Here is a 24516-nt window from a genome sequence, read left to right as displayed (position 1 = left end):
TTTATTCCAAGTCACCCTCTAGGATTGAAGCTTATACTCAAACCCAGGTGTCTGGCCCTATTTCATCCCTTCGTCTTTCCTTTTTCTCCCCACCGTGCCCACAAAAACCACTAGCTATCATATCTAGGCCAACTCAGACACTGCTTGTTCCCCCAGGCAGGATGCATCCTCCAGAATTCACCAGTCCTCATTGAAAGGAATCATAGGAAGACAAATCTGGGGACTCTGGGTGGTGTGAGCCGTGCATGTTCACTCCAGAGCCGGCACCCTCTCCCCTTACTGAGGGAAGCTGTTGGAGGCATGTTTCCCTCTAAGCCGGGCATATGTCACCTTCGGGCAAAAGATGAGGTAATAGAATTGAGATGAATGTAATTGGCAGAAGGTCAGTGAGGGAGCCATGTGTGTCTGGAGCTTCCCGAAAAGGCCAGTGTGTTCCTTGCTCCCCTGTCTTGAGATTAGTATGCAGGTAAGGCAGATGGGCCTCAGCAGAGTAATTGGATCATTCGGAGATCGGCAATGCCTGGTGTATGTACAAAGCCTCAACAGTGATTAGATCCTGCCCGCTCATCTCGGCAAGCCTTGAAATTCTTCCCACTGTGAAAAACTAATTTTCTGTGGGAATTTATTAAATAAGAAATCTGCATGCCACTTTACCTTGTAAGTCAGGCCAGCGGAATACAAAGATTCCCCTCGACTTTGATGCATGTACCTAGCAGAGATTTCTCCATCACTGGGGGAGAGGTGTTGAGGAGCTAGTTTTGTTTTAGGACATGTGTATTTCTCAGTGTGTCCTCAGGGCAAGAAATATGGGACCCCTTACTAAATGCCCACACGAGAGAGGATAACTGGGACAAACAGAATGCCGTGTGGGGTGGGGACGGTGTGAAAAAGTCAGGCCCATGCAGACGGGGGAGGGCTCTGGTTCCTTGTTATGGGCTGAATTTGCCTCTTCCCCGCCCTCATTCATATGTTGAAGTTCTAAACTCCCACACCTCAGAATACAACCTTATTTGGGAATCGTCTTTATGGTTGTAATTAGTTCAGATGAGGCCATATTGGAGTAGGTGGGCCCCCAATCCAGTATGACTAGTGTTCTTATAAAAAGGGGAAATTTGGACACAGACAAAGGAAGAATACCGTGTCCAGATGAAGGCAGAGGTGGGGCTGATGCTTCTAGAAGGAACATCAGTAACTGTCAGCAGCGAGGAGAGCCATGGAACAGATTCTCCCTCCCAGCGCTCAGGAGAAACTCACCCTGCCAACACCTTAATCTCCAACCTTTAGCCTCCAGAGCTGTGAAACAATACATTTCTGTCATTGAGGCCATCCCATCTATTAGGGCAGCCCTCAAAAAACTATTACCAGGGCAAAGGTTCTTTAATATGGGAGTCTGAATACCTGGTTTCTGGTTTGTGCCTCCCCTCTGAGGTGTGCGGGTGTGGCCGGTTGGATTTCTGAGATTAAACTAGAAAACGCTTCTATGTCTATCTAAAACAATTCTCCTAGAGCCAGGGTGCTTTCCTCCCAGAACACATTATGCTTTCGTGATCATATAACAATTCGTGTGATGTTGAGATTCACCTGGTCTCCTTCAGTGGGCTGGGGCTTGCAGAGAAAAGGCACTCACCTTGTTCATATTGCAGGAGTTTACATTCTGTCATTTACTGAACACTAACACATGCCCAGTACATGAGGACTCATTCAGTCCTCGCAACAAGCCCGTGAGGTGGGACTCATTGTACTCTAAAATTCTTAGGGAAACTGTATGAGGTGATACCCAGCAAGTCATAATGTTCAGGTATGAACTCCGGTAGCCTTATTCTTAATTTACTATACAAGTCTTTCTTCCAGGCTCCAAACCCATGGTGGGACACTGCAGAATCTTAGTTTCAGCCTGATGCATATATGAATGAAAACAGTACGCCTCTTTCTCGTAAAAAATCTCAAAGATGCCCGGTATGACACAGATGAAAGCCCTGCTTATGGAAGGGGATGGCCATCGCAACCCCACCCCCATCCTGACAAGAGAAGAGCTTCCTCTCCTCTTGCACATTACATAAGTGAAATTACCAGGGAGCCTGACTCTGCAACCACCCCCACACTGCAGGCATCTCTACCATCTGAGCTCTGTTTGGCAGTGTCGTTGCTGGAGGGTGGCTGCTCTGGGTGGCTCATTCACCACCAATGGGAGAAAGGCAGGGAGCAAATCCAGCCTTTGTAAGATGTCAGAGCACTGAAATCATCCATAACCTGTTTATATTCCCTGCTAATCCTCTGAAAGGCAACCTGACCGCAGAGGGTGCATGAAGCCCTTTCTGTCCAGCAGTCCAGAATGGCTACCATAGGTGCCCAGAATTAAGGGAAGTAGAGTTGGTGGAAGTCTCTGCACAGCCTGGATCTTCCTGTCCTTCAGGCTACTATCCAGGGAGAAGTTTCATTAAGTGTCACATAGAGAGGGGCAGTCTCCTCTACCTGGCACTACAGCACCCCAACTCAGTGCACAGTCGAGGAGGTGCTGAAGTCTTCCTGGCTGGAAGATATCCGATCTTTAGCTCAGCACACTTAACTCAGTGAAGATTAATTGGTCCACTAATTTGTGGTGACTGTGAGAGTCTTTTCTGTGTACTGGGAGTGGGGGTGGGGATTGGGGGGAGGGTCTGGAAGGGTAGGTAAGACAGGTGGAAAGGTTCAAGAGACCTGGAAACTGGTTAATGGACCGGAGGAAGAGGACATCATTGAATCAGGACTGGGCTAGAAGAGGAAAGGAAGGAGCTGTCCAGGATAGCTTGCTGGTCCGAAGAGGAAAGAGCTTCCAGCCTCTGGGTTTGTCCCTCCATCAGTGCCCTACTCCTGTCCTTACCACTGGGGTGCACAGCAACCCAACTTCCAGCTGGCAGCACTGACATCTCTGCCTGAGGATTTCTTTTTTTGGAGCCATTTATGTTCCTCTGTGTGCAGTGCAGGCTGGAAGTGCTGGCAAATTAACTCCCCCTGGAAGAGCTCCCTGTTCCATGACGGATGCAAGTTGGTGTCCAAATATCCCAGATCCCCAGCCCTTTGGGTAGGATAACTCTGACCTTGGCTCCCAGAATTCCCTAGTGGGATCAAGCTCCAACTAGCCACAGTGGTAACTGCCTACTAATGCAAGCCATGTCCCTTTTTCCACCGCCTTCACCTTAATCCCCTCCCAAATAAACTACTTGTGCCTGCATCTTTCCCTTAGGGTCTGCTTCTAGGAGAACAGAAACTAAGATACCCTGTCCTTGGACTGGTTCTGTTAGAGTTGAGGTAGTTGGCAAAAAGGGGCCTTATCCTTTGGGCCGGATAGAGCCACCTTGTAGTATATGGACTCCACTATCTGTTTCTACCCCAGAAGTACTTTCCGCCTCTGTCTTTCGAGTTATCACTGATGAGGATTTTCCCTGAATACTAGTGGAAGATCTAAAGCACTGAAGTTCCAGTTCCCCTTATCTTACGCCACAGACTTGTCTTCAGAGACCTCTTGCTGTTGTGATAAGCACGGCTTCCCTGGGGCACCTTCCTCGTCTCTCACTCACCAGCCCCACAGCATGGAGCACATGTTTGTTTTCTTCCCTAAGAAAATGTTAGTGCAGGAGCTGGCATGCATTGAAAGCCTCCAGTTCATTGGTTACTGCACTATGTGCTTAATTACATTTAGATCTTCTGAGGAAGGTACTGAGGCATCCATGTGGGGAGAGACTTGAATATGAGGAGAACCTCTAAAATAAGGGTCTACTCACTCCTTCATCCTCACCTCCCCACCCTGTTGCTACCTATAGTAGAAATTAGTGAAGAGAGCAGGATTTTATAATAGGACAGATCTTTTACCCACTTCTGCCATTTGCTAACTTTGTAGCTTTAGTAAGTTATTTAGTCTCCTCATCCATGTAATGGGCACACTGACAATGACCTCTTAGGCAATTTTAGTAGTTAAATGAGGCAAGGCACGTCAATTACCTAGAACAGTTCTTGGCCTAAATATTAGTCACTGTTTTCACTTTGCACCCCACTGAAGCTCACACATTTAGCCCTTCCGGGGGAGCAGTTGACCAGATGGTAGCTTTGCAGGTCAGGAATCTACCCTGAGATTAGTGTAGTTTAGGGACATGATGGAGACATCACTGATTCTCCAGTTCTGCCTACCTCATTCTAGTCCCCCCTATGCCACAAATGTGCAGAAGGAAGATTCATCACAAGCTGAATGATTTTCATGACAAAGTCATTTTTCTGCTCATGACCTCTTGTTTTTGTACAAGAACTTAGTAGGTATCTGGCAAAACATCAGCCACAACCCAGATAAAAGTGTAATTATTTCCTATTTGCTTGCTGGGGTTTTCAAACCAGTGCAGTAATTTAAGCATGACTCTTGGAGGCTTACAAAAAGATGTTATGATTAGTTTCATCTCCTTTGTTAAGGAAAAATAATTACAGTGAAATAATTAGAGGCGGCAGAGTTGACATGAGATTAGGAGGGCCGGCTTGGCAGTGAAAGTGAAGTTCTAATGAGGAGAAAGTATAACAAAGAGATGGGTCTACAGGGAAAGTGCCAGGAGCTTGTCCACTTTGGGCCTGAGGACTCAGGGACAGAGAGGAAGCAGTACAGCTGGCTCAGTGACCAGCTTTGTAACAGAGTTAAACCACTCGGGCAAAGCCCTGTCCTTGGTGTCATAAGGCCCAAGTCTGAGTTCAGACTCTAGCACTGCCAACAGTGTGCCCTTAGACAAGTCCCTTGATAGTTCTGAGCTACATTTCGTAGCTTTGTGTTGGCTTCTTTTTCTTTGTCTGGAAATGAGCCTCATGGTGATATTATGGGGATAGGATGAGAATGACCTGGCTTAACAAGTAGAAAGCCACCCCCATGCACACACCCACCATCTTATGTCCCAGTCATTTATTGGAGCTTATTTTCCACTCTCTTCCCTCATGAAACAGTTTGAATTTACCCAGCTGGGTGATCAGGTCCTTGCTCAAGAGCACCAGTGCTCTCAGTGTTCTGGCAACTTGGCCAAAATACCAAGGATTCTGCACCTGACCTTTGTTAACGGCCCAGCATAGGATAAAAACAACAGCTAACATTGTGTTAGAATCTACCATGTGCTAGGAGCTATGCTAAGCACTTGAAGTGTGTTGACTCCATCCGTCTTTATACAGCGCTAAGAGATGGACAGTATAGTAGATCCTGTTACATCCTCCACTCATGTGGAAACCAGGGTTTAGAGGTAGTAAGGAGGTTAACTACCTCTGTTACTCAGGTCTTCCTTGCAACTGACCTCGCAGTTGGCAGGATCAGGTTTCAAACCCACATCTGTTTGACTCAGAGATGGGGGCGTTAACTCTCAACTTTAGTGAGGTTTCTTGGGGACTTCTAAGCTGTTGTCTCTTCTGGTGATGGCAGCCAGAAGGAAAGAAAACAGTAGCCCTGAAGTAATCCGAGAATAATGTAGGAAACTGTTCTCAACCTAGCTTAGCAATGCCTGGAAGATGTTCCCATGTGTATTAGTTATTGACCACCATATAACAAATTATCCCCAAATGTGTTTGGCTTGAAACAACAAATGTTTATTATCCTACTTGTTTGTGGGTCAGGAATGAGGGAGTGGTTTAGCTGTGCGCCCCCAGCTTGAGGTCTGTTATGGGGCTGCAGTCAAGCTGTTGACCAGGGCTGCAGTCTCATCTGAAGGCTGGGCTGGAGGACCCACTTTGAGGTTCAGTCATGTAGCTCTTGGTAGACCTTAGACCATCTGCCTCTAAGCTCACCCATCTAGTTTCTGGTCAGCTCCACAATGTGGACCTCTTAATAGATTGCTTAAGTGTCCTCATAGCACAATAGCTGGTGATCTGAGACAGACAGAGAAAGATTGCAATATTGAAAACCAGAGAGTTCCCAAGTCAGAAGCCAGTCTTCTTATAACCTAGTATTAAAAGTGATGTGCTAGGGCGCCTGGGTGGCTCAGTGGGTTAAGCCGCTGCCTTCGGCTCAGGTCATGATCTCAGGGTCCTGGGATCGAGTCCCGCATCGGCTCTCTGCTCAGCAGGGAGCCTGCTTCCCTCTCTCTCTCTCTCTGCCTGCCTCTCTGTCTACTTGTGATCTCTCTGTCAAATAAATAAATAAAATCTTTAAAAAAAAAAGTGACGTGCTATCACTTTTGATGTATTTTGTTCAGTAGAAGTGAGTCATTATGTTATGTCTACATTAACAGGGAGGGGATTACTTAAAGTCATGAACACCAGGAGGTGGTATCATTATGGGTTGTTTCAGAGGCGGCCCACAGCACCGCTTTTTACTGTCCACTCTCTTTCTTTCCCCTAAGAGTTTAGAATGGAGATGGATCATATTACTGTATCTTCACTGAGTTCATAGATCCTAAGAGGACACAGTCACTGATCTGGCTTTTGTCTTTTCATTCCCATCCACTTACTTTTGTGTGGTTCAAGTAGAGTCAAAGTGGCTAGACTGGCTGTTGAATCCTTTGCATGTTTTGGGATGCTAGAACTGGTTGAAGTAGTCCAGACACTAAAATACCATTCAATACTTTTGTGATGTTCATTTACCCCGTTGAGGAACAACTGAGTGCTTACTTATTCCTCAGGGGTAAAAAGAGAGAAGACCGGCAAGGTCTCTGCCTCTGTGGGGCTCACTTTCTAGTGGGGAAGACTGATAATAAAAAAGTAAACAATATACTTTTAGGTTACACTAAGTGCTATAAAGGAAATAAATAGTATGATATGATATGATAGAGAGTAAAAGGGAAGATCCACTTTTAGTAGGTGGTCAGAGAAGTTTTGGAAAGATAACCAACATGACATATTACTGTCGTGGGCAAAAAAAAAAAAAAAAATCTTTCTAGATAGATAGATAGATAGATGGATCTATCTCAACCTTGTGATGACTGCATTGGGAATGATGCTTCTTGGAGTTGTTCCGTACACTGCCCTGTGAGCTTCATGTAGCACTTCTGGCAAAAGCTGTCTTCCTCATCTTACCACTCTTCAAAGCAGCTGATAACGCCTGTGCCTCGGTAGATGTGAGATTACATTGTGCAGGTCCCGGCAGACTAGGTTAAGGATTTTAAGCTCCATCTTAAGCACAAGTGGTAGACACTGGACAGCTCAAAGCAGAAATCTGTGTCTGATAACCCGCGTAGTATCTGAAGTGGCTCTCTGATACTAGTGTCTTCAGAACACATGAAAAGACCGCTTTCCCTTCATCACCACCGTAGGTTAGGTGACTTTATTCGTGACAGCCCTCGTCATTCCTAATTTCCTACTCTGTTGTTGGGGGCATGCCGTTCTCTTAGTTTCTGTCTTCCTGTCTCATTTTCTCTCGTTTCTTTCCCTTCCTCCTTTCCCCAGCTCTTCACTAGTAAGAATAAGCTCAGAGAAAAGTGTCAGGGAAGGGGTCTGTACTTGACCATTATTTCTATCTAAATTAGGCCATTTGTCATCAGCCTTAGGCCTTTGTAAGGGCCTGCGGTGCTCCCCTCCCCAACATTTTCCCTTTATAATTTAGAAGTGCTGAATCCCCCACTGCATCCTGGCCTTGGAACTAATTTCCAAGGAAGGGAGAGGACGATCTCCCAGGAGGGAAAGATAATTCTCCTTTTCCCTTCTCGTAAGCTCCACAAGTGGTTGTTAGGTGAGAAAGCTGCCAGGTCAGCACCAGTCCCCCATCCTAAGCCGCTTATCACTGCTGCCACGGCTGCTGCCTTATTAGCTTAACTTCTCAGAGGCACAACTCCTGGACTGAGCTGGGAGAGAGTAGGAAATGACATCCTTTTAGTCAAGAGAGAAAACTCTGTCACAGATGGGGAGAAGCAGGTTTCACATTCCCAGGTCACTCCTGCCTGCCAGTAGAACTCAACTGTGTTCTCTCTGGTGGGTTCTCACTGGTTTTGGATGCAAGCGATGTGACCTATATCCCATGCACTTAGGATGCCTTGGTGTGGGGGAGGGGGATGTTGAATTGAGTTAGAAGGAGTCTGATTCATCTCCTTTCTCCCTTCATCCCATTCTATCCACACAGTGTCACTTTAACCTGATTTACAACCCAGCATTCCTAGGTCACTTTTTACTCCCGTCCTCCCACTGAGCACCCACAGGATGCCAGGCTCTCATTTAAACATGGGGAAATTGGGGTGCCTGGGTGGCTCAGTCATTAAGCATATGCCTTCAGCTCAGGCGATGATCCCAGGATTGAACCCTGTCCCCCAGATCTGGCTGCCTGCTCAGCAGGAGGCCAGCTTCTCCCTCTCCCACTCCCCCCGCTTATATTCCCTCTCTCGCCATCTCTCTCTCTCTCAAATAAATGCATAAAATCTTTAAAGTAAATGAACAAACGTGGGGAATAAACCAAGCATCTGCCCTTAAAAGAGTCCGCACTTCAGAGGAGAAGCTTACCAAATAACTCTCTTGTTTTAAAAAATAATGATCGGTAATCATGTAATAGGTAATAGCGCATTCAGTGCTTACGGCTGGGTACTCTGCAAGCACTTTATGTGCATCTTACATGGAATCTTCCAACTGCCTGAAAGGTTTAGGGCTTTTGTGGTTCATCTGCATTTTATAAAGAAATGAAGGGTTTCAGATTGTGAGTAGTTTTCTCAAGACCATCTAGCTGGTCAGGACCTGACAATGATTCCAGTCAAAGAAGGTAGGAATCCCTAGGTGGTTCTAACTTCCCCTGGGGGAGCCACTTTGGGCATTGAGGAGGGTTTAGGCTGGTTTTCCAGATTTCCAACAGTGCTCTCCTAGCATTTAAGAGAAGAAGGAAGGAACAGGGATATGAAGAGGCCCAAAGTAACCTCTGGATGGCACTGGGCACATATAGGTGACTCTGCCTTTTTGCTTCTGGGAGCTGGGGAATAGTGTCAGTGCGGATAGATCACGTTGTTGGTCCATGCTGTCATCATCTCTCACCTAGATACCTGACATAGCCTCCCCTTGATTCCCTACCTGGTCCCTCAAATCTGTTTTCTTTGTTTTTAATTTCTGTTATTTTTTTATTGAAGCATAGTTGACATACAATATTATATTATTTTCAGGTTTATCACAGATTTATTTTATAATCTATCTCAGAACGTAGCCGGAATGATCTTTACAAAATGCATTCTGGATTGTGACGCTTATTTAGAACAATTTACCGTTGAATATTCTAGCCCTTGGTCCTCTCCAGCCTTACCTGTCCCTTCTCCCTGTTCCCCTCTGCCCTTCCTTCCTCACCCTCCTCTTGTCTCCTTCTCTTCCAGCTTTATCAGCCAACTCCCTCTCAGTTGCTTGGATATGACCCTCTTTCTTCTGCCCATTACTCTCTCCTCACCTCGCAGATACTCCTCCTTAGGCTTTAGAGCTCAGCTTGATCACCTTTTTAAGGGGCCTATCTTGACCAGGTCAAATCCTTTATCTCTAGCCCGCAGCACAGTCAGCAAAAGCCGAAGTCCTCCATAGCATCTCTTATCACTAACGCAGTTCTCCATTTTCCCCCAACACTAGACCATGGGCAACTTGAGATCAGAGACTATGCTTACCTAGTTCCATACTGAATATCACCAGAGCCTGGCATATAGTAGGTGGCCAATTAAAACTGGTTATATGAATGAATGAGCCATTGGCATTCCCCATGTTGATTAAGATTAGTCCATTCAGTTTACCCAGATTTACTCAAGAATGTCATGTTTGAGAGTTTGAATAAGATGCACTTCCTGTCCTCAGACTGATGACAAGGGTGGTGGCATAGATGCACAATTACAGTGGTAAATACAGTAAATGAAAACAAGGTAAGAAGCTGATACCTGGCTCCCTCTGGGAAGTCAGGGAGGCGTCTCAGGACAGGCATCTTTAAGATTTTTTTTTTTTTTTAATTTATTTGACAGAGAGAGAGAGATCACAAGTAGGCAGAGAGGCAGGCAGAGAGAGAGAGAGGGAAGCAGGCTCCCCGCCGAGCAGAGAGCCCGATGTGGGCTTGATCCCAGAACCCTGGGATCATGACCCGAGCCGAAGGCAGAGGCTTTAACCCACTGAGCCACCCAGGCGCCCCTCAGGACAGGCATCTTTAGCTCAGGCTCCAGAAATGGTGTTTCAATAGGTGCCCAAAAAGGGAGAGCATTCAGGCAGAGCAAACAATGGGTGCAAAGGGGGCATAGGAGAGCCTGGGACTGTGAATCTCAGGCAGGAATCACATGTGCACTTCATTTCCCATTGCCAGAGAGCTGAGACAGTTTTAAGGTACTACGTCTCCTCTGACTTCATGTAGGTACCTAGAAAATTAGTTGAGGTGTTTATACTTGCCATCGGGGTATTTAGAAATAATGTAGAAGTTGTTGACTCTGGTGAGATTTGCTTAATTCTTGTTGCCCTGGTTAAATTATTAAAGCCCTTCTAAAATATCCTAGATTGGATAATGAATTATGTAGTTACCCTATTGAAAGCCCAATGATCACGTCTTTTTCTTTTGAAATTGCAATGATACCCATATAAAATTAACTATTTTCAAGTTAGTGGTATTTAATACATCCACAGTGATATGCAACTAACACCAGTATCTACTCCCCAAACATTTTCATCACCTCAATGAGAAATCCTTACACACAAAGATACTCCTCATTCCCTCCTACCTCAAGCCCCTGGCACCCACTAATCTACTTTCTGCCTGTGTGGTTTTGTCCATCTGCATATTTCATCTAAGTGGAATCATGTACTATTTGTGCTTTTTTGTCTGGCTTCTCTCACTTAGCATTATGTTTTCAAGGTTGATATTGATATAAACATAATATTCCATTGTATAGATTTTCCACGTTTAGCTTATCTCTTTATCGGTTGATGGACATTTGGGCTATTACTAGCCCTCAGCTGTCATCAAGAGTGCTGCTGTGAATATTTGTGTACAAGGGTTTGTTTGAGAACATGTTTTCACTTCTTTTGGGTAATGCTGGATCACACAGTAATTCTTTAACTTTCTGATAAACCAATCACAACTTTTTGAGTGTTTGCATAGTGATTTTGATCTGACTTCCTTGTCCTCATCATGGCGGCAGGACAGGCGGCTCTATGTCAGGTACTGGGAGAGAGTATCCTTTTCAGGGGTATGAAAGCCCTTGTCTGAGAAGGAGGCCAGTCTGAAGACAAGGTGAATGCCCAGGTAAGATCCTGGTCCTTCAGACATTAGGCCTTTGCTGGATAATTAGGGTGATGTGGGATCAGGAATAAAATATCCTTCAGGAGTGCATTGTTTGAAAACTGCTCCTGCTAAACATTTCTGACTTTCAAAAGTGACTGAAAGGCAAAAAATTAAAAAGATGCATCAAAACAGTGAACTTAATGGAAAAATAGATATAGTTCTGCCTAATGAAGTTGTATATTCATAGTTGTGGTGATGGCATGTGAGTATGTACAATGCAAGAAAGGGACCTGAGGAATCTATTCTGTTTTTCCGCTCTTGAGCCGAAACCCCACGGATAGCGGGTATCTTCAGTTCCAATCCACATTCTGTCTCTGATGTGATAGCAGAAATTTACCTTACCCCCTCTAAATATCTCGGAGAACAAAGCATCTCAGAGAACAAAAAGGTCATAATAAGCAGTGGGGTTAGGGAAAGACCAGGAGCAGGAACACTGGTCCTGTGCCAGTTCATAATTGACTCTCTTGTGGCTTCTGATGTGACAAGGAACTTTTCATATCTCATCTGCCTTCTCTAGGAGAATATCTTTTTTTTTTTTTTTAAGGATTTGTTTATTAATTTGAGGGAGAAAGAGCACAAGTGGGAGGGGCAGAGGGAGAGAGAATCTAAAGCTGACTCTGCTTGAGCTAGGAGCCTGATGCAGGGCTCGATCTCACTACTCTGAGATCATGATCTGAGCCAAAACCTAGTTGGTTGCTCAACCGACTGTGCCCCCTAGGTGCCCCAAGAATCTTTCTTTATCAGTTCAAATGTTCAGAACCTATACCCTTGGACAGCTTGCAATTTTTATATAAACCACTTAAAGTGCAAGGTGGAACTTAATGAAAGGCAGTAGAATCAAATGCCCTTGTTGGGGAAAAGAAAGGAGAAGAAAGGGAGTAAGGGGAGCATTCAAATGCAAAAAGTATCTTATCTGACTTAGAAGGACCAACGAGGGCATCAAGATGAAATTGGTTTTGATATGGAGCCAATCATTGATATTGATGAGAGTACTGGTAAAAGCAACTCTTTTTTTTTTTTTTTTTTAAGATTTTATTTATTTATTTGACAGAGAGATCACAGGCAGGCAGAGAGGCAGGCAGAGAGAGAGGAGGAAGCAGGCTCCCCTAGAGAGCAAAGAACCCGATGCGGGGCTCAATCCTAGGACTCTGAGATCATGACCTGAGCCGAAGGCAGCGGCTTAACCCACTGAGCCACCCAGGCGCCCCAAAGCAACTCTTTCTTGAAGGGTAATTAAGGGGATGAGAAAAATGGGAAGAGGAAGCACAGAAGAAGGAGAAGAAGGAAGGGGACAGGAGATGTAGCAGGTGCAGGAGAGCCAGCCAAGAGAGACCTTGCCCACTCCCTGGTCTTGCTGGAGCAAGGCAACACAGTGGAGGTTCCTGTCTAGCTCGGAAGAGAATAGTCCCCACTCACCAGGCCCTACAAGTACTCTGAGAGCCCACTTCCTCTCCATGCTGGACCCAGGACCCAGGTGAGAGATCTCACCATACACAGTCCCTGGCCCACTCTGGGCAGAAAGCTCCTGCTGGCTTAGGTCATTCACCCCTATCTCCATCAGTAATCACCCACCCCCATGTAATTTATTTATCTATTCATTCTCCTTACCCAGATTTCCATAAACTCCTCCAACCCCACAGTGTATTCAGATGGAAATAAATGAGTTTAATTACTTAAAGTAAATTTGGAATTCAGGGGCGATAGCACTCCATTCTGCATGTGAGCCCAGCCACAGAAGGAAGTGTAAAATATTCAAGCCTTTGGAAGATTGCAACCACTGGGCTTGGCAGACACCAGCATGTTGCCTCCCTTCCTGGATGTGCTCCCGAGCTGAGTAGAAGAGATTGGCTCTTCATTCTTCCCTAGCTCTAGCTGGGGAGCAGGGACAGAGGCGGCCTTGGCCAGCATTCTCCCCTTCCCTCTTCCCAGAGGGCTTCTTGCGAGGACTGGGCCAGTTTCCACATTAACCTCTCTAGGCCTGCTGGAGGGGCTGATAATTTCACTCTGCACCCAATGATGCATGTGAGCAAGCAGAAAATCTATACTGGGGGGGAAAGGGTGGGGAGGAAACTAGCTGCTAATGTAGTGGTAATGGGCCAGTTTAGGGGAGACTTCCAGGGAAGGGAAATTTACAATTTAAATAAGAAAAATAATAAACTCTAAATTAATAGAAAGAATTCTATGGCTGTGGGGGGGGGTCTTTGTCTCTGAACCTCCCTTTCTGTAAGTCACTAAGCTGGTTTGAGATCCTCAAGTGTGACTCAAGAGGGACTTCTGGGGACCCTCAGAACAAGGCTGGGAGGGACCACACTGAATGAGAAGGAGGTTGTGGATTGCTGTTGAGTAACAGGAGCCTTCTGCATCATCCCAGCTAAAGCAGAGGCATGGCGGGGGGTGGGGGGGCGCTCATGGGATTGGAGCATCTACCCTGAAATCCCACCTGAAAGGCTGATTGTGAATTCAGAACCAGATCCTCTGCCCCCTGAGTCACTTCTTAACCATCATGACTTCCTATATTTCACATAGGGAATCCTCTGAGACCTCCCTGGTGATCCCACCATCCCAGGAACATCCCAGGCTGTGTGAGCCTATCTTCCTGGTTCTTTACCTGGAGCTTGTGACTGGAGATAGTGTCCTCCTTCCCCAGGACTGTGGTGATACTGTGGGTCCCAGGGACTGGGGAGCAGTGTCTGGCTGAAGATTCTCCTTTGCAGATACTAGGAACACAGTAAAGAGTTTTCTTTAGGCAAAACTACAACAGAGTGCCCAAAGTTGGTGCCAAGGACCTTCTCTTTCTCCTCTCCTATTCTTGGCTCTTTCAGCAAGAAGTCTGGGGCTCTCCTGCCATCTGATGCCCATTAGCACAGACTCTCCCTGGAGTTGATCATCCATGACATCCTGCTATTTTCCTGTCTCCTTCATAACTTGCCTCTCCAGCGTACTGATGCTCAGAAACTACTCCTCACAGTAGCAGACAAACTTCCCTGAGTTAAGGGTTCCTCCATTGTGCCTACCACCTGCACGTGAACGTTCACTGCAGCATTATTCACAATAGCGGAAAGATGGAAACAGCTCAACCAACGAATGGATAAACAGAATTGTGGGCTACCAGTAGAATATTATTCAGCCTTAAAAAGGCGTGAGGCACTGATTCATGCTGCAACATGGATGAACCTCGAAAATATGATGCTAGGTGAAAGGAACCAGACACAAAAGGTCACATATTATGTGATTGCATTTCCAGGATAGGGAAATCTGTAGAGAAAGAAAATAGATTGGTAGTTGCCTGAGATTGGGTGGAGGGGCTGTGGGATTTCCTTTCCAGGTGATGAAATGTTCAATGGTTTGAATGTATTGAATTCTGATGAATTGCAGACTTTAGAATGGTGACTCTTGTGTGTGGGTGTGTGTAAATAAATAAATAAATAAATAAATAAATAAATAAACGTATATGTATACGTATACGTATCTGAGAGAGAGAAGAGCCAGGCATGTGTGTAGCAGGTTTCCTTCCCAGTCACTCAGGTCTATTCCACCCTTTTTCCTGAAAGAGGGACCTCAACACAGCTGCCCTTACTGCCTCATCTCAACTCTCTCAGACAGTGCTCACTCTCACGGACTGAAATTCTGAATTGGGTAAGCCAAACTCTTCTTTCCTTAGGTCATTCCTAGAACATGCATCAGGCCTTCTCTACTTTTCCACCTGTTGTTTTGCTTACCTGCGGAGAGGGGCCATGAAACTGGGTGTCCTGCTCACTTTGGGTGGTATTCTAATTCAGCTTGCTGGGAATTGGATGAACAAAAGTAAGCCTTTATGCTGTATCAGGTCATTCCAAGTCATAGTGTTCTCCTGGTGAAAGCAGAAGGTGAGAACCTGAGAATAGTGCACCCTTTCGAGATCCAATGCTGCATATAGTCAATCATACGATGCTTCTGCAGGACCAGATCTGTCAACTGTACTTCCTGTCCTTACCAACACCACATCTTTCTCTAGAAGTCTTACTTCTAAAATGCTCACAGCCAGTATAGTGGAAGAAAACTGAGAATGGGACCAGGACATTGGGAGATTTTTAACCACGGCAAGGGCTACCTCCCCAGGTTGTCCAAAGAAATGTGTGGTGTCCAAAGAAATTTGGGGTTGTTACCTGGACTGGGGGGTGCTTTTGAAGTTAATTATAGGGGTAGAAGGGCATAGGGATGCTGAAAGTATTATAAACAGCAAGAAAGACCTGTACCATAATTATCCCCCCCGCCCAAATGTCCATACCCATATAAAAAAGAGTGGTGGCTCCTACTACATCTCTGATTCAGTCACTAGTTGTGTGACCTTGGATAAATCACTTAAACCTCACTCTCTTTCTTTTTGCAATGGCTGTACTCACACTTTACAAATCAGATCCTTCCTTAGCCAAAGGTTTGGGGTCTGCAAAAATTTTCATCCATACTGTAGATTACTGGAGTGGTTTTTCCTCTGAAAGGAGGCTATGCATTATTCACATTTGAGAAACATCAAGCTAAATGGTAATCTTATTTTTAACAATAATAGAAAACAGTTACCAAGCAATTGCTTGTTTTATAAATCCTCAGAGCAGCCTCTCAAGTTAGGTATTTTTACTAGGCCCTTTTTGCAGAAGTGGTTTATACGATTTAGGTAAACTACTAGGCATTAAGTTGGGATGTGAATACATGTAGTCACCACTCTATAATCCAAACTCCCCTTTTTTTTTTTAAATGTTCAGTTAGCCAGCATATAGTACATAATTCGTTTTGGATGTGGTGTTCAAGGTATGATCCAAACTCTTAGCCATCACATCAGTGTCCCCAAATTTCATTTTCTTCACCTCATTTATTTTTACATTATCCATATACCAACATGACTTTAGCTGTGTTTTCCTACTCTAGTTCTGTTATTCATGTAATATTTTTAAATCAATTTAATTTTAACTGAAATTACTTAAATTGGGAGCTGTTATTTTCCTTGAAATACAAGTGATGTGGTTTTAGAATATAGGTGAGGTTCGGTGGGGTGAGGTCTGGAGCTGATGACCAGGAAAGAATTCTTGAGACGTGTTCGGTGCAAAATGGTGGTTTATTCAAGCACGGAGACAGGGCCCATGGAGAGAAAGAGCTGCTGCCCCGGGTTGTGAGGGGTGGCTGATTATATGCTATGGGGTTGGGGGAGGTAAGGAAAAGGGAGGTTTTCAAAAGAGCTTTAATATGTTAAAGAGGACCTACGTGATACCAGAGGTCTTGCTATTGTCAAGTTAAGGTTGTTTTCCTCTCCAACAAGGCATTAACATTAGGGTGGTTGGGAGATTCTTGGAAGAATGTGACACACAAGTCCCATCTAGGGGTGTGGGGCGGGGTAGGAGATATTGTAGGGTGTCAGCTTATGCATTGTCTTCAGCTAGCCTTCTGCTCCCTCAAAGCGAGGAAAACAAAACAATGTTACTAAATTCTATGCAGATTCATAATGGGCTACTGTGAGACTTGCCCTGTCTTTGTCAAAAGGGGAGATAAAGTATTAGGAATTAAAGATACATAAGTAACAAGCTGAGGGTTTTTACCCCTCCAAAACACTGGGGAAGATTTTTAAAATAAAGTAAAATTTAAAAAATAAAACTCTTACCCTAGGTAAGAATTTAATGCCTTTTTTTTTTTAATGCCTTCTATAAATGATGACCTGTGAATGATCTAAAATCATTTCCTTAAGTACTACTGGTAGGTATCACTATGCTTTTCCACCTACATTCATGTACCTCCCAGCCATCAGATTCTAGCCCTCTAACTTTTTTTTTATCATGCCCTTATTCCAGTGTAGTTCAGCCCAATCAAAACAGCCCAGCTGCCTCCTTAGCTGGCCTCAATCCCCAAACTATGGACTGCCATTTTGGTTCCACAGTTGTCTGACCAGCTCCTTCCCACCCTGGCTCTGGAAGGTTAGAAATCTTTTGTTTTTCCGCCTTTTCAATTACAAAAGCCTGTTTGAACAGCCTCTGTGACAGCCCATGTTCAAACAAGCTTTTGTAATTGAAAACAGAGCTTGCAATGTGGCTGCAGGGACGCTAGCCTCAAAAGGAGGAGATGCAGAGCATGCTGTGAGCTGGTCCCTGAGGCCACTTTCAAAGTGTTTAAAGCTTCCTTCCAATTAAAAAAAAAAAAAAAAAATGGAAAGAAGGAAAATCCTGTTTAAACACACAGTCCAGACTGACTGGCTTGGGTGATTGAAAATGGAAATTTGGACCCAGGGACTGTGGTCTTCTTGGGAAGGAGTTGGTGGAGGGTGCTGCTTTCTGCTGGGCATTTTCACTGATGCTCTGAGCCCCTCTTGCCATTATTTTAAGGGGTCTCTGAGGTTGAATGCACAGGTCTCCCCAGCTTATTCAACTTTATATCCACACTCAATTTCAATCAATTTTTCTATCTCTCTCCCTTTCTCTTTTCAAGCATTTGCAAATGTAGTGGCCAAGAGCAATGCTTTTGAAAGGAGAATTCCAGTTCTGTGAACTCAGTACTCATTTAACCTCTCTGGGACTCAGTTTCCTTGCCGGTAAAACAGCATCACATTAGCATTTGTTTTAGGAGATTGTTTTAAAAATTGAAGGAGGTAATCTGTTTAAATTACATTTTACCACATTACAAGGCAAAGGCTTAGTGTGTGATAAGGTTTAGTTTTTCTTACTGTTAATAGCAGTATTAATGGTAATATAATTAAATGACAGATTTTATAGTGGTGAAGGTTATAGATTTTGGTTTCAGATTGGTCTGATCTAACCTCCCTAAACCTCTGTTTTGTTTTGTTTTTTAAGATTTTATTTATTTATTAGAGAGAGAGTGCGCATGCACAAGTGAAGGGTGGGAGGAAGGCAGACTCTGGTCTAGAGCCCAGGTCCCTGAGATCATGACCCTAGCCAAAGGCTGGTACTTAACCAACTGGGCCACCCAGGCACTCAAAACCTTTGTTTCTTTTAAGATGGAAATGATGGTAGGTGCCCATCCATCCTGCCAAACACACACACACACACACACACACACACACACACACACACACACACAACTGTGTGCCACACACTGGCATGGGATGTGAACAGGACTAAAAACAGGCAATAAAAGGGATAGAACTAGAAGATACGTGGGTATAAGAGTAAAAAAAAAAAAAAAAAAGGAAAAATAAGGTCTTAATGAAGGTGGGGCTGGTGGTAAGATATCAGGAGTAAGCCATTTGAGTACCGTGTGGATAAGCAGAGGAAAAAGCTGGGTATGCTGGATATGCCAGGCAACTGGAGAATCATGGGTGAAGATGAGACCCAGGAATGGCTTGCATTTTCAGTATGTCTGGAAAACGGGCCAGAGAAGGGTCGCACATGTGGGAATGCAGAATGAGGATGGGGTGGAGGCTGGCCATGGGAGTATCCGTATTAGTCTTTTATTTGGCAGGGACAACTCAAATGAATAAACCTGAAGATCTACCTGACTTTATTAATGGATTCCTGAGTCAGGCAGCATCCCATCTTGCAAGTAGAGGAGAGCTCCAAAGCGTTACAGGAAAGGAAAGTTTTTTAAAGGTAGGACAAGGAAGTCATAAACAGGGGGGAAAAGAAAAGAGGACTATTTTGGGGAGGTCACCTTCCTCTGGGGACAAAAGGGTCTGAGTAGCTGGATTACCTCAGCTTCCTTTGGGGGATAAAGAGTGCCCATGTGACAGATTATCTTATTTGTGCTGACCAGAACATTCCTGACTGACTGGTAAAGCCTTACAATTCTGGGGGAGGTTGAAAGTGTGATTAGGTTGGATATCAAGCCCTGATTTGGTGACTTGGCCTAAATGATGCCATTTGGGGCCTGTGGTTTTCTTTCTAATAAAAGGATGGATGGATGGATGGATGATGGATGGATGATGGATGGATGATGGATGGATGGATGGATGGATGGATGATGGATGGATAGGTAAGTGAATGAATTGAGTAAAAAGAGAAATAAATTAATTTCTCCACGGGTAGTCTGCCTTCAGACTTAGTACTGTCAAAAGGCTTAAGTGATGTAATTAGGACCCATTTCTCTCTGCTGTGAAGGCTGCTCTTCTGAACTGACTTCATTATTAGGCTCCACCTTGGTACCCCTTCAAATCTAGGCACATCATCCTGATCCCTTATAGCTTCAGCGGGAAAAATGAAAAACACGCCTTTCTGGAAGCTTCTGCCAATCTACTGTGGGTCAGCTTTAACCATCCAGATACTAAGCACTGAGACCCGGAGGAGAGGGCATTTTGAGTTGACCAAATAAGCATCACCGGCTCACCCTTCGAGTTGGACATGGGGGCCTTGCCTGAACCGCAAAGAACAGTTTGACAGGAGAGGAAATCAGGGTTTTGTTAACAGAGGAGAGTGGTTTCCAGAAAAACCCAACAGGTAGCCATGTAGCTGGGTTGGCCTAGCTTCATTCTGACTTTCTATGTAGGCCATTGGGAGGAAGGGCATGGTAAATTTTTGAGCTGTCAAGTCAAAAAAAGAGATTAAAGATCCAAGATCTATCTGAGGCCATTAAAATGGTCCAAATGGGAGCTTTCAAGATCAAAGGGATCAGGCAGAGGTGGATCCAAGTTTTGTGGAGCCTGAAGCTTCTACAGTTTTGTGTCTCTGTTTGTGGTGGGCAGAATTCTAAAATGGCCCATCAGGGTTTCTCACCCTTGTCATGTACATGCCCTGCATATTCCTTGGGACTGGGACTATGATGGATTTTGTTGCTGTGATTAGATTGTTGACCTTAAGATAGGAAGATCATATGGCTGGGTCTGACCTAATCGCAAGTCCATTAAAAGCAAAGAATTTTCTCTGGTTGAAAAAGAGGTGCTCAGACTTAGCGAGAAGAATTTGGTGCATCGCTGGCTTGAAGATGGAGGGAGCCACGTAGTAGAAATACAAGAGGTCTGTAGGACTGAGAACGGCCTCTAGCAGACAGCCTGCAAGGAAACAGGGCTTCAGTCCTGCAGCCTTAAGGAGCTACATTTTGCCAACCACAAGAATGAGCTTGAAAGCATATTTTCTCCTTTGCCTCCAGATAGAAACTCACCTTGGTCAACACCTTGCTTTCAGCCTTATAAGGCAGTACGCAGAGACTCAAGCCACATCATGCCAGACTTTTGCCCGCAGAGCTGTGAGCTACAAACAGATCTCTTTTCTAAACCCCTAAGTTTGTAATAATTTGTTAGACATCAGTAGAAAACAAGCACACTCTTGCCAAGAGATGGAACTATGATTTTAAAAGTAGGTACAAGGGCCCCCATTAGCTCCATAGAAAACCCATCTTTGGGGTCCAATGTTGCTTTGGCCATGTTTTCCTGCAGTTCTTGTCTCCCAGTTCTCTAGAAACATGAGACGGGGAAGAATTCCTATGTGTATTTCCTGTGTGTCCTCCGAAGCTCCGTTCTCACACTCTGGGGCCACACTCCCCCGTGCCCCGCACTCCCCCGTACCCCGCACTCCCCATGTCCATAATGCTGAGATGCCGCCAAGCCACCCGGTCCATGTCCCTTCCTGGCAAAGAAAAATAAATAAATAAATAAATAAATAAATAAATAAAGCTCTCAAAATTATTAGGTAATGATATCACTTTAAAAAGTGACACAATATTTTAACAGCAGGACGCCACTTAGCTGTGGTTTAATAAAATGTAGGAAGTGTGGAGCTGGAGAAGCTGTGGCAGCGTTAGGTGGGGGCACACAAACAGCTCCAAAGTCACATCAGGAAAATTACTTTTTCTTCAAATGGAAACTTTTCAATTGCTTTCAAATAGCTGGAGCTGATGGAAATAATTTCCTTAGCACGTTTGCATATGCTGCCTGCGTCTTCTCCACACGGTGCCGGAGCTTCCTTAATAAAGATCGTCGCGAGGTTCTGATGTTGCCACGCTCTTGTTATTTAGAAAAGGCACCAAACCAAGTCAAGGGGAGTCAATTGATTACTAAATGCAATTCCTGTTTGGTGTCCCTGAGGCAAATGGAGGCCAGTGGGGGAGCATGTGTACGCGTGCGTGCACACACGTATGAGCAACGGAGCCAGGGCTGCTCTGAAATTCAGCCCGATCCTCAGCCCCTTCGGAGGGATCCCAAGGATAAAGGGGGCTGTCAGGATCAGGTCTGTGCATTTTACGGGTGGACAAACTGATGCCCAGGGAGGGAAATGACAGCTTACATACAGTCACACGGAAAACCAGAGATTGCCTGATCACTAAGGGGGCCATGCTGTTTTAGGTCTAGCAGACATTTTTGTGTTTTTATAACATGCACAGGGAGTTAGGTTTCGGTCACTCTCCCTTTGGGCCTTCGTTCCCTGAATGCCATGTGGAAGCTGGAAGGAGAGGATGAATGGGTTCAAGGGTTGGTAATAATGAGGTCTGGGAGCACTGATAACCATAGAGCTGTTTTTTATAACGACATGGTACACATGGAACACAGGAAATCATGTTGAGGAACGTGTTCCCATTCCATTTTCCTTCAATCTCCCTTATCTTGTCAGGGGGAAAGGCTCAGATTGGCGCAAGCGTGGCTTTCACACCTCTCCAGAGTTCACTAACTTCCCTTTATTACAAGGAGGCCCAGAGCCTTGCAAAGACAGGCTGGACCTGGCTCCTCATATTTATTGTGTCTGTGGTATTTATTTTTATGATTACCTATTATTTATGGCAAGTGATATTGATTTTGCACTTATGTAAGGTTTCCTTTTGAAATCTGTTTCTTTGCTTTTTAAAAAGAGATTCCATTTAACGAAATATATGAAGTATGGAAAGAATCATCAGACTTCAGAGTGATGTCAAGAAATAGTGACCTAGTGGGACGCCTGGGTGGCTCAGTGGGTTAAGCTGCTGCCTTCGGCTCAGGTCATGATCCCAGGGTTCTGGGATCGAGTCCCACATCGGGCTCTTTGCTCAGCAGGGAGCCTGCCTCTCTCTTGGCCTCTGCCTGCCTCTCTGCCTGCTTGTGTGCTTTCTCTCTCTCTCTTTCTGACAAATAAATAAAATCTTTAAAAAAAAAAAAAAAAAAAAAAAGAAATAGTGACCTAGTGCATAACTCTCGGCCAGATCGGGAACTGAGGCCTGTAGTAGGTACGTGACCCACCGAGTATGTTAAAATATCGTGTATTAATAGAAAATTTGAAGTTTAGTAGGGCCAACGGATCAGAAGACGATTGCCATTAAAAAGGTATTTGTTACTCACAGTTGCCAAGAACAGGGTGCAGCACAGACTCAAGACCTTTTTGAAAGGAGGAATGTCAAAGAATTTGTGGATGTGTTTTAAAACCGTCACACTGACTCATAGAGCCTTAGAATTGGAATCGTTAAGTAGATTCCTTCATAAAGCTATAGCCATACCCAAAGCACACAGACACAGGGAATAGTGTCAGGTTGGGTGTGTGGTGGACTGACAGAGACTGGGCTTTATAGTCTGTCCGGCTTGTGTGGAATCCTGACTTGAGGGCCTATTTGCTGTGTGACCATGAACAGGTTACTTACCCTCTCTGAGCTTCAGTTTCCTTATTTGTCAATGCAACAGATACCCTTTTCTTAAGGGATAATTGAATCAAAGGGACAAGAACACAGTGAACATTAGGTAAATTTAAATTACTTTGTTTTTCCCTCTTCTGCTTTGCATGCCTACCCATCTTCCACACTGAGTCACCTGTGATCATGGGGCATGATTCCCAGAGGCATTATAATGGAGGAAGTGTTATGCAGTATTGGACTTGTGAAGATACTCCAATAACCATTGAGAAACCATCTAGTCGTGAGACCTGAGGCAAGCCACTTACCCTCCTGAATTGCAGTTAAAATCAGTGTTTGGCTTTATTTACCTTAAAGTGGAGAACCTAGTTTTCTAGGCATGCCCTAAGAACTTGATGTACACCTTCACATTTGGGCCTCATAGTCCCCTCCCGCCCCAGGCAGGCAGGAAGAAATGTAGGCTCAGAGATCAGAGGGACCATCCCAAGGTCAACCCCTGGGAAGTGATAGATGCCAGCCTGAGCCCAGACCAGTGGGGAGATAAAGATGCTAGCTGTGAGATTTGTGGAATTTTAATGACAGCTTGCTTTGGGAAATTATAATTCTTTAAAATTCCAATCAGGGCTCTCAGAAGAGCACCAAAGTCCTCTTCAGGAAGCAATTAAAGGACCTGCCCCATAGTGGGAGCACCCGTGGTAAATCAGCGTTTCAACCGAGCAGTTTCTAGGCCAGGAATCAGAGGGAAAATGAAATCATTCAAGTGGACGGAAGGAGAGATGAGCTCTTTGCTGAGGCCATAGTCAGGTGGCAAGCATAGGACTTTGGCAGGAGGCTAAGCTATATAATGTTTTGGCTTTGAATCAGGTTAGAAGGACTGAGGTCTCATCCTTGCCTTTCCACATTGGGCAGTTGAAGGGATGAGGGGTCTGGATGTGGAGTCAGACTGCCTGCGTTTGAATCTCAGTTCTGCCGGTTATCTGAGTGACCTTCCAAGTCTACTTCCTCATCTTTACAGTAGAAGGAAGAACGCACTTATGTCTCGGTGGGTTGTTCTGAGAATTAAATACATGCAAAGCCTGTAGGAGTTGGCCTGGCATGAGGCCGTCCTCTGTGAAACGGCATACACAAACAGAAAGTATTTGAATAAGACTTTCATGGTGGTGTGGGCAAAGACAGAATAACAGTGCAGTTTAAGAAAGTTAAAGGGCCTTGGGTTAAGAAATGGATATTTACCAAGGGTCCCATGAGAGCAGAAATTGTGTTTATCTTACACATAATTGTTTCCAGTAAAGAGTCCAATACATAATATGTGCTCAATTAGAAATTGCAGAAGTCGGGATGCCTGGGTGGCTCAGTTGGTTAAGCGTCTGCCTTCGGCTCAGGTCATGATCCCAGGGTCCAGGAAACGAGTCCCACATCAGGCTCTCTGCTCAGCAGGGAGCCTGCTTCTCCTTCTGCCTGCTGCTCCCCCTGTTGGTACGCTCTCTCTCTTTCTCTCTCTCTCTCTCTCTAACAAATTAAATGAATAAAATCTTTTTTTAAAATTGCAGAAGTAGGACCTCCTGGTTATTTTAACTGAACTAGGCAGGAATTTTTCCACCTTTTTCCCCCCCGACCCACAGAGGTGGTAACCAAAGCCCAGAGAGACTAAAAACCCTTTCCACGAGTTCATAGATTCTCACTGGGTCTCCAGTATGTCCCATTTCATGCAAAACAAAAGTGAGGAGGACCTTTTATGTGGAATCTCCAGAGAGTCCTCTTTTCAAGGCAGGGTTTGCTCCAGAAAAATAAGGAAATGTTTCTGTGGATTTTCAACTCAATACCAG

Source organism: Enhydra lutris, unplaced genomic scaffold (genome assembly GCF_002288905.1).
Source record: "Enhydra lutris kenyoni isolate GAN:26980312 unplaced genomic scaffold, ASM228890v2 scaffoldscaffold45, whole genome shotgun sequence".
Taxonomy (NCBI): Eukaryota; Metazoa; Chordata; class Mammalia; order Carnivora; family Mustelidae; genus Enhydra; species Enhydra lutris.
The sequence above is the reverse complement of the archived record's forward strand: the minus strand, read 5'-3'. Positions refer to the sequence as shown.